Genomic DNA, 11,790 nt, shown 5'->3' on the forward strand with positions numbered 1-11,790 from the left:
CTTTCTTTTGGGTATTTTTAGCCCATAATTCCTTTATCCTCTTCATTCCCTCATGCGGTGCCTGACCCTTCTCTTTTTAATGCCTTGCTCTCCTTGCTATTTTGCTTGTCCTGGCTACTTTTTTTTTGCCCTTTTCCTTCCCTGCTTCCAATTGCCTTTTTTTCCTAGTCTTTCCTTCTCATTGTTACATCTTTCTTTAGTTCACTGATGTATTTTTCTAGTTTCCAAATCTGGAGTTAGATGGTTTTCCTAGAATGCTGTTAATATTTAATTTAATGGTAAATACATTTCTCAGTCTCAGTAAAAGTGTGTATAAAAATTATCCCTCTTCCTCTGTGAGATGCAGTAGTACTCTTCCAAACCGCTGATTTTGGTCTCCCAAATAACCTCCATTGCTTCAAGTTAGGTGATCAGAGCAATTCAAGTTCAAGAAAATGACTGATAATTACTGGTTATGGAACTGAAGTCCCAATTTCTGTTTTAAGAGGGGCATTTCAGCACATCTGCAATGTTGTGATATTCTGTGCTCCTTACTAATACAGGAAAAAATGAAAATATAGTCAGTAGGTCTCAGAAGAAAATGCTTTGTCAGAAGTAGCTAATTCCAGAATTGCTTGCTGTTTTTACATAGCCAGGTAAGAAAACTGAAGGTTGTGACTTTCAGTTTTTTTTCTGAAATAAACATTGCCAAATGCAATCAATCGAGGAGAATACCAAAATAGATCCAGGTAAGAGCTGCGTGACAGTTGAATGTTAACAGTAAAAAAAAAAAATCGAGTATGGGATTAGTGCTGTCTTCCAGTGGCTGCTCAAGGAACTAACTGCTTAAAGTTTAGGGTATTGTTGATACTTGAACTACTTGAACTAATGTGCTTGAATCATTTATGGTGGGCCACTGATAGGATTCATTACAGGAAAAACCCTGTAGTATCAGTGGCTCAAAATGGTAAGGTATTCAGTTTGCTGCCTGGGGTTGATACTCTTTGCCTGTCAAATCTCTAAGTACTTCTGTATATTCACAGAAATCAGTATATTTGAGCAGGTTTCACAGCAAACAAAAATTATTTGTATGAAAACAGTGCATAGAGTACTTGTCAGACTCCAAAGATTCAGTTTCAGCAGCAAGTTACCCCCTTCTTCCTTCTGCATGCACAGTGCCTGCCTTGTGAGAGGTCCTGCTGCAGCACCTCTAGTCCTGGTGGTCCAGGAGCTGAATGCTTGGGCCTGGTGGAGTGGCCTTCCTGTTTGTAGCAGTGGGTTCTTGGGGGCTTTGTTCTGGTTTAGACATCAGAAAATTGCTTTTTAGCTAGATCTCGCCTTGCAGAGTGTATGGCCTAATTGAAGAAGAGAATCAGGATGGCCAAGTTTTGCTTACTCCATGGAAGGAATATTGGGCATGGCAGAGAAACCCAGTCTCTGGTCTCTGTAGCTTGTTTTAGAGCGTTGAAGGTCACATTACAAGTTCTGTGCTCATGGTACTGTAAGGGGTTGATTGCTCCTGTATGAATTTGTGCTTGTGTGGCATCGCAGATATGATGCTGCATTGTTTTACTTGCCTCCTTTTTGAAACAGGTTGATTATGAAGAGTAAGCCTGTCTTGGGTTCAGCAGTAGCAGTCATTTTTCTCCTTCTTAGTAGCTGGTGCAGTGCTGTGTGTTTGACTTGCAGCCTGGGAACAACGCTGATAACACCGATGTTTTTAGTTGCTGCCCAGTAATGTTTACTCTGACCAAAGACTTTTTGAGTCCCATGCTCTGCCAGGGAGGAGGGGAAGCTGGGATGAAGCAGAAACAGGACACTTGACCCAAACTAGCCAAAGAGGTATTCCATACCACAGCACGTCATGCCCGCTATATAAGCTAAGAGGATTTACCTGGAAGGTCCAGATCACCGCTCAGTTGGGCTGGGTATCGGTTGGCGGGTGGCAAGTGGTGTTATTCTCTTCCCTTGTTATTTTCATTATCATTATTATTACTGGTGGTAGCAGCAGTGATTTGTGTTATACCTTAGTTACTGGACTGTTCTTATCTCAACCCGTGGGAGTTACATTCTTTTAATTCTCCTCCCCATCCCTCTGGGAGTAGGGGGAGGAAGGAGGGGAGTGAGAGAGCGGCTGCGTGGTTCTGAGTTACTGGCTGACTGGGCTTTAACCACAACAAAGCCTCACAGAGCCCAAAGGCTTTGGGGCCTGAACTGCTGCTTGAGTGCAGGATGCAGTCTGGAATCTGAAAGAAAGGAAAAAATGTGGGGGAAGAGAGTTGTAGAGTTACAAATTCTGCCTATCTTGATAATGGTTTAGAACTACACTGCTGTAAATTTCTAACTTATTTCTCTAGTATGGATGCCACCAAATGCCCAAGGAGTGTCAGCTGCAGTTTAGTCTCATATATTTCCTGTATTACTAAGGAGTTTCAGGTACCCAAGAATAGCTGGGTTCCTGTTAGCCCACACCTAGTGATGAGTCTCAGTTTAGAGGTTGGGCAGGATACAGATTTGTTCTGGAATTGGCCTGTAAAGGTTTTGGATGGTCCTCCTCAATAGGAAGGCTTGTGAGTCCTGCTTTGTGTTTCGGTTCTCTGTTGGAATTCATTTACCCTTAACTGTGAGGCTCCATTTCATAGACTATATGACTGGTGACTTCATAGTACTCAAGTATTCTCTTGCATGCATAGGTTAAAAAAACCCCAACGCAACCAAACACGTGTGTGTGTAGGTTCATTCCCCTCCATTCTAGCTGAATGCCTGTAAATCCTTCATCATTAATTCTGTATTCAGCTACTGTAAAATAAATTGACAATCCCTTGCAGCAAAAAAATGCTGAGCTGCTGTTATTATGCTGTGTCAGGCCATGGTAATCAGGCTCCTTGTTAATCAGAGGTTCTGCTGGCTTGGGTTTCACAGTTCCTACAGTGAAGGAAAGGAGCACATGTTTTAAGCTAGCATAGAACAGCCAGGGTACAGAGATGCCTTATGTGTAGAAGAGATACTAGGCTTGCTTCTATAAGCTTAATCTGATTTTATTTATCTCCACAGTACAAAAAGCAGCAACCAGTAAACATTTTAATTGGCTGTTCATACCCATGCCCAAAATTACTTCTCTACTACTTCTTCCTCCTCACCCCCCCCCCCCCCCCCGACTTACTGAATTTTTAACATGTTTCTTTGTCCTGATACTAACATGGTTCCATGTCTTGAAAACATTTGTTCTCCTGTATGATTAAATGATAGAAGTTCAGTGACTTCCGGTTAGTGAAATGTAAAACGCTTGCAGATGGTTCACTGTGGTTGATGGAGAAGATTGACTCCCTGGAGCTGAACTTTCATGCTTGTGGTGGCTTCCAGGTGTTCCTAATGTGTTCTTATATCAGGTCTGGTCTTGAGATTTAGATTCATATCTGTTTAGCAGCCAGGGTGGTTGATGCTTCATATTTGATTGTTTGGAAACTTTATCTTCCCTGGGTAGTTAACTTGGAATTAAACATGCAGTTTTTCAGAGTCTCAGAACAATGTGAGGCGATTTCTTTAAAAGAAAAGTAGACCAGTTCTAGAAGAAAAGCCTCTAGTTACTAAATACTAAGTTATTCCTTGTGCAGGAGTTCCTCAGCTGCTGCTGCTGGTTGCTCACAGGTAGGAGGATACTGCAGGGAAGTTGCATTTATCTGCCTGCCTTTTTGGGTTCTCCTTCCAGCCTCTGCTGCTGGCCATGCCTAGAGGTGGCTCCCGAGCTAAATGGCTGTTTCAGACCCAGGAAGATCTCTCCATATATAGTTTGTTGATCTTTCACACAGGGAGAATGTGTTTTTTGGCAGTATTACATTGTGGTACTGAGATGAAAATCAAAATTAATTGCAAAATAGGCTTGTTCTGTGCAGCTGTAATGCTGCTCTTTGTGTAACTGAAACACCTTGCTTATCACTTAGTGATGATTATGAAGAATGTATGAGAATATTCCTCAGATGTTCAATTAGGATGTTTATAGCTAAAGATGCATTTTGTTTGTTTTTTTTTTTAGTTGCTTAATGATGGACTGGAATAAAGCTATCTTCTCAAACTGCACCTCATTACAGCTGGTCAAAATATGAGAATAGCAAAGTTACAGCAGTGATTTCTGCTGCTAGCATTTGGGAATGAGATACTTCCCAACCTGGCATCCACACACTTGTCTTTCACTTCAGTGCTTTGGTTTTCATTATGGTGCAGATGTCTTTGTACAGCTTTTTGTTCTTTTTATCTTTCTTTGTTGTCAGATTTATTTCCTTTGGTAATCCAGCATGCATTGCTTCATTGAGGAGTTCTAGTAAGTGTTTTCTCAAATCAGAGTTGGGTTTTGTGCACTGCTGTTTTTGACTCGCAGCCTTGCAAAGCACTTTCTACCAAAGTACTCTGTAAAGATTGATCTAAGGTGGGACAGTGGGGTGGGACCAAAGCATTAAAAACCCCATCGGTTGTTATGCAAATGGTATATGGGACATCTCCCATAACAATAAGCACTGCAACTCCACATAAATGTTTGCTGATTTTGACCCCCTAAAGCAAGAGTCTTGAAGTCTGTGCTGTAATCTTAACTAAACTTTGGAAATCCTGGATACCACTGTCTTACACAAATCTGTGATCACTATTGTAGTAATTTTTTTACCCCTTAAATTATAGAACCACAGAACAGTTTGGGTTGGAAGGGACCTTAAAGGTCATCCAGTTCCAGCCCCCTGCTATGGGCAGGGAGGGACACCTTCCAGTAGACCAGGTTGCTCAAAGCCCTGTCCAATCTGTCTTAAATATCTAAGGATTGCATGTTTGTAACTGTAAAGCTTCTAGAAGAGCTTGAATGTTTGTTGGGTGTATTTTCAGCTTTATCAAGCACTCACATGCACATCAGAATTTTAAATTTATTCTTAGTTCATTACACCACATCAAGTTTGACACTGTTACCACAGGGCTGCTTATGTCGTCTGAAAATTGGCTTGTGCTTTATTTTCTGCCTTTTTTTATGGTAAAGTCTGGATTACTCAAGCTGTTTCTTAAGTCCTCTATAGCATGTGGAAAGCGAACCTGCTAAATGTTTACCCTGTGAAGGTATGGCAGTGATGTGTGACATGCTGAGGAATTTGGGCTCTAGTGCTGCACTTCATTCAGGCTGACATAAACAGTAAATTCTGCTGGCTGAATGCCAGATTCATTCACTTACCAGGTTAAATCTAAACATGGGCTGATGTATTCTATGTTTTTCTTCAAAGCAAAACTGTCAAGGAGTACTACAAATATCTTGAAATACGCTCCCTCCTCCCATTTGGGCATAAGAGCTTGGGGCAAGGGAGAACCTAGGTACCCTGATGCTCTCATGTGTGAAATCCTGTTGCTTTTTGTTTCATTTTGTTTCATTAAATGCTAGAACTTACCCGTATCTGACATCCTAGTGTGCCCACAGTGATAATTCATCTGTGCACAATCTGTCACTTTATATAAGAGCCAGAATGGTTCAGGACAAAGGAAGGAAAGAATAGCTTGGTGCTGAATTCTTGAATGTGACGAAAGAGGATCTGGTACTCCAGGCATTTTTCAGTTGCAGCTAGAGGCTGTTTTTCAAAGCAGTAAAAATGTTTGGTTTAGTTAATCCAGTTGATTTACAATTTCTTTGTGGTTTCTGTTACCTGAGTAATACTTCTAATTACTTGATTGCACTGTAACCAGAGTTGTCAAGTTTATGGGAATGCTTATGAGAAATACAATGTAGTTCTTGGAATACTTGCCTCTGGAGCAGTTAGGTTTTAACATTTAATTTGGTTTCAGTCTGGTAACTGACGAAGCAAATCCTTTGCTGTTTTTCATGAAGGTGATAAATGGAACTGATAAGATTCCTCTGAGGCACAGACCCCCCCCAAATAAAAAGGTGATGAACTGGAATTGGAAGCTTTTAGATCAGTGACACAGAAACCAGTTTTATGTGTTATAACTGGAGAATTAGCATCAAATGAAGCCTGTGAGTGTTGCATTACTGTAAAGTCACCAGAACTGGGGCTGGAGCATCGGGAAACGTGATTAGTGTCACCAGAGGTGGAGCTAAGGCTTCTCTTTGTGGGCCTAACATTGTACTTGCTTCTTTAAAGAATGAAGCAGCTGAATATATTCAGTAGTCCTGCATCATACGTATGTAATATATAAAAATATATCTATTTTTTATATATATATATCATTTAATGATTGTTCTAGCTCTAAAGGAAACCCAGTATTGTGTCAGAGCAGTGCTGGAGCTGAGCGATGTATTGGTCAGATGTGCATAACTTCCTGAACCTTGTTCTTAACTGTCTTGACACAGCTTTAGTGTGATGGAGCTCCTGTTCAGAGGTCTTGGAATAGGAAAGGAGAAAGTAAAGACTGTCCATGGGAAAGTTTAACATCATTGCTTTCATCCGTTTCCCACTCCAGTGTGTACTCATTATCCTAGGTATCCTGGAAAACATGCCAGTGCATGTACTGTATGCACAACAGTTATAGAGAAAGATTGTCTTCTTAGCTGATGTCAACCATGCAGCTTTACAGAGTGGGGGGATACAGGCAAGAAGGATGTTACAGTTACAAGGTTAGGAGAAGAGCAGTTTACAATCTGAAGCCATAAGCTCTGTTGGTGCAGTTCTGTGGGATACAGGCTCAGCTAAGCCTGGCTGCTACAAGTCATCAGTGTAGTTTATACAACAGCCTAAGGGAGGCTGTAGGAGATGCGCTACGTAACATACTACAGTGGGATTCATTAGGGATTATTATTGTGCTAAGTCTCTGACTATGAAAGGGTATGTTAGGATGCAACTTGAATTATAATTTCTGCTTTCTGGAATTGAGCATTTCTCCAGTCAGCTTGGTGTTTCAGCTCTTTAGAGTTAGTAAGATTCCTTGCTATAAGCAATATTTCATCTTGAATATTCAAGTTATTTAGTAATACTGTGTCAGACTTCATCTTAATAGCTGTTGATTGTTATTACTGTTAATCCTTTTGTTCCTAGGTTATTATTCCTTGAAAGCCTGTTGAAAGTCCGCTTCCTTCCACAAGTCATTCCTCTCCCTCTTTTATATGTGGTTGTACCACGTTAGTCTCCCCTTGAAGCTTTCAAGAGTACCTTTGCTTTCAGAGCAAGCACCCATCTCACACGGCTGTTAGACCTGTCTCTCCCTTTTCCAAGTTCCAAGATCCTGGAGCACATCTGAGTGGTCCCATGTCCATGGCTTTTCAGTGGGAGTGAGAGGAAGACACTCAAATGAGCCCTGGCTGTTACCTGTTTCCATGCTGTGCTGAGGGAGGTGGACTTGAGGTTATGAGAGAAACACCTACTATAAAGTGTAACTTGTTTGCTTCAGTCTCCCTGGTGTGCTTTAAAAGGAGCAGGATGCTCTGTCCTGCAAGCCAGGTGTACCAGGCTCTGGGAAACACCTGTAGTAATACTGGGCACTGCTTTGCAGTTAGTAACTCTGATGCCCAGCTTAAACTATCTGTGTTCCCTCTTTGCTCTGGGAGTGGGGAGCTAATCCCATTCTGGTATTAGTTATCTAACATATCTGGGATTAGTCATATCTGGGGTGCACCCATCACCCTAGAAAGAAAAGAAATAAAGAATTAATGCCTTTTTTTGTTTATTTCTTCCTTTCTACCTCCTAACCAAAATGCTTACTCCCTTTGCTGGTTCTAATAAGTAGGGTTGGGTTTATCCCTCCCTCACACCAGACTGTTTTCTTGTTATCATGTAGTACCTGCGTCTGCTGCCATTAGTCACCTCTCCAATGCCTTGTCAACGGCAAGGTACGATAAATGCAGCTAAATAGTAGATAGCCATGCTCTGAGCCAACTTGTTTGGCGTTTCCATTTGTCAAGTTTCCTATATAGTCTTACGAGGCAAATCAACTTGAGGAAACACATCTGATACCGATTTAGCAGTCAGAAGTAAGGCTGAGTGGCATTTGCTAGGTTTGGTGTCTGGTTTTGTCTCTGTATTTCTGTAGTCAGTCTGATGGAAGACTGTAACATCAATGCCTGTGCTCTCTTGGGTTTGTTGTGGGGGTTCCTGTACAGATGCTGCAAGTAGTCTGCAATTTCCATGGTGAGGGGATGTCTCCAGCTTGCACGTAGACTAAGGAAGTGAATCTTGCTCACTTCTCCACAGTGTACTGTGGGCAGTCACCTTTTGTTCGCACTGAAAAGTGTTCACCATGATAGAGGAAGGAACATGTTTACATTGAAGCAGTGGTGCGTAATGGTACCTGTGCAGGTAGGCTCCTAGTTATATGGTATGGATCTACTACAAGGCACCAAAAATTCCATATGGTGGTCTTTGTTCCTTTGAGAAAGGATAAGCAATATTTGTTTGAATTTTGGTTTGATACATGAGAAGATATCTGGTCTGCAAAAGACTGACCAGATGCATGTCTATCTCGTCACTGGTTCTTTTTAAAATAGCAGTCAGGGATAGGATTTGCCTTTGTAAAATATTTCTTGGCAAACTGGGTATGGTTGATTTTGTGTCTAATTACAGTTGCTATTAAGCACTAGAACTTTGATTTGAGAAACAGTACAGCTAAGCTGCCTTTCTCTAAGCAGAATTAGCTACCTGTAGCAATTACTGTGTGCTTTACAAAAAGTGGGAGCAGGCTGAATCAGTTGGTGAATTTGGCACAGCTGAAAGAAGTTGCATTTGTCTGAGATCTGAAAACCTAATCGTGAAGACTTTAATCTCTCTTGATGCTTTATGTAACAGCACACCATGTGATCGCAGGATCTGTAGTGTCGTCACTCTTCGCCCTTCTTGTTTTTGTTGATCATGACCAACCACTATTAAACTCGTCAAACTTTGAATAGAAGCAAGTGGGTAATCTTTAACGGGTGAGGCTTTGTGATTCTTGAATGTGCTGCAGAGTTCAGGACCCATGGTTAAGAGTGGAATGCTAATGCTAATCTCACTGCTGCTAAGGATCGAGAGGTATTTCTTCCGACCCTCCATCTCAGGGGATCTAATCACAGGTACTAAATAGATACATCAATGAAAGTGACAGTTCTCCAGAAACAAGGCTCTGACCGAATAGCCATGAAAGTGTTATTCTTGGAACTGGAGCAACATCTAAAGAGGTATTTATAAAGGTTTTAGTTTTTAGATGCTTGATTTACTTGCCTTCTTTTTTTTTAATGGTTTCTTAAACTATTTTTGTATGAGCAAGCCCTTAAAAATACTTCTCCTAAACCAAGGTGCTTGGCATTTGTTAAAGCTATTTCAAACTGTTTCAAACTGGGAGTATCGTGCTGGTTGAGAGTACTGTGTCATATGGAGTGGTTTACTTATTCACTGAAAAACTTCATGTCTTGAAATAAGTTTACTACAGTATTTAATTCATATTATAAAACATTTACTACTACAGTACTTTTTTCAGTAAGATGTTACTCCTTATATTCCAAGTCTGAGGTGACATAATGCTAAACAAAGAAGAGAATTTTAACATGGATTGAAACCTAGCAAACAAGTTTGTATTCATTCAAATATCTTTCCTACATAATATACACTATATTCTGTCTTGTCAGGTGCCTAAAGAGAACCTTGGTAAATCAGTCTTGCTAAATGTTGGCAGAGGCATTGAAATACACCTTAGTCCTTTGCAAGTTACATTTATTAACCTTCTTTTCCATAGAAACAGTTAAATACAAAATGCATGGGTTTGAGCTGGTTCCTTTCTAGTGTTTCAAAGAAATACTGAGGAGCTCAGTGAATGGGAAGAATTATTTTACTGAGTTAAAATATATGACAGTGAGGGAGAAAATGCCCTGATTCTTCATGTTGCAGAGTTGCTGTTTTTCTGTGTAACAAAGGCAAATACCCTTCTATGGGAGGAGCACAGAATGTGTTCTGCATAACTTCTGATCTCTGAACTGGTGCTTTTGTTACGGCACACCCTTCAAATCCCAAAACCTTGCTCTTACATGATAAGTTCTGACAAATACCAGTTAATACATTCCACTTACTACTCTTGTCATGTTGTATTTGTGGTATTGCCTGTGGAGGATAGCTTTCCTCTCTGAATGGTGCCTCTTTAAAGAATATGAACTTACACGTTGAAAAGCTTTAAAAATTTAAAACCCCTGGTCTTTAGTTTCTGAAAACGTGCTTGAACTTTCAGATAAATGTTAAAAATTATACTAAATTAATTCATCTGAATGCCTGAGGAACCAGTGTAATGGAAACCTTTTATAATAGCAGTGTGTGTACACAGCAATGTAGAATGACTTGTGTCATTCTATATTACTGAAAAGAAAGGTAATATTGAGAAGATTGTTTCTTACCACAAACCAGTCTGTTCCACAAAGCGTATAATGAAAAAACAGTGTGATGGAGTAGATACGTAATTTTCTTTAACCTTTCTGCATTATGAACAGGTTTTGCTGTAGTGGATTTTTACTGATGCACATAGCAGCGTGTTGTAGCACCTCTAGTCATAAACCACAATCTGCATCTGTTTACATTATACAGAAAATTGGGGTGATTTCTCCTGTATTCCTACTCACCAAGCTGCTTCCTGTTTACTTCTCATTTCCTTTGGTTTCTTCTAGTTTCTCTTGCAGAGGTGCTGGTTTTGTCCTAGTTGTTTTTCTGTGGATTAAGGTTTACTGTCATGTCACCATACATTGCATTCAAAGGACAAACTTTAACCTCTCTTGCAGCTATTCTTGGCTAGTTGCATGTGGTTGTATTTTCTTTTCCGGAACTGATTCTCCTGACCGCATGGGCCAAATCCAGTGAAGCATTTGGCTGTCTCTGGGTTAGACACAGAATCTCTTTTGAGTGTGCAGTTGTGTGCAGCATTCTGAAGGAAATAAGAGTGATTCCCAGGTCAGGCATCTGATTTAAATCTGTCGGGATACTGACACAGTTGTTGGATCTTTTCCTACTTGCAGCCTTGGTCAAGGGCAGTTGACAGTACACTGAGAAGAGCTGTTTGTCTTAATAAAATAAAACACTTTATACTTTTTCCATTTTAAGTTTGGCTGCCAGAATGAAGTCCAAGATCTAGAGTTTAGGCTCTGGAGCTCTGCCAGGGTGCTTTGGAAAAGTGATCCCTAATGCTTTGTGCTATGGGGACCTGTCTAGCACCAGGCAGCTGGAAATGGTGATCATATGGGTGTCCAGGAGCATGTGCTTTTCTTGTAGGGTGGACCACAGGTAGGTGGCTGTGTTGGCTTGAGACCTGGTGTGTATCAGCACCTCTCCATATTCTTACTGAATATCCAGTTTTATGGCAACATCCTTATTTCTTTTGGAACTTACTTGGAAACACAGAAGATGTAAGCCTGGAGGGGCAAAAGAAACCACATCAGAAGGTGTTTGGTTATGGCATCAGTTGGAAGAAAGCAGCAGTAGGTGCACCTGCTAATTCTTGGGATGGCTACAGTGGGCTGTACTTAGTTAAAATAGGTGAACAATACTGAAGGCAGTGAGCAATACTGAACAACACTCTCTTGTGCTATTATATCTAGGTCATCCCTATCTGACCTCCAGTAACTTCAGTTTGTTTAAAGTATACCTTAGTGAAGGGCATCCAGGCTCTACCTGAATAGAAAACCCCACTGTATTTGAGCTAGTCCTTACTGTTTTAAAAAGGCTTTAGTTCATCATTAGGCAAATACTAAATAAAGGTACTCTAATATGAACAAATAAACCAAAATCTGTCAGCCCCTGACACCTGGTATTTTCCCATTTAAAGGTATTTTTTTACTCAAGTCATGTCTCAGTGCTTTCAAGGATTTCAAAGATCCTGTCAAGTACC

Source organism: Pezoporus wallicus, unplaced genomic scaffold (genome assembly GCF_028554395.1).
Source record: "Pezoporus wallicus isolate ANWC-B61680 ecotype Strahan unplaced genomic scaffold, APGP_CSIRO_Pwel_v1 contig_7113, whole genome shotgun sequence".
NCBI classification, from domain to species: domain Eukaryota; kingdom Metazoa; phylum Chordata; class Aves; order Psittaciformes; family Psittacidae; genus Pezoporus; species Pezoporus wallicus.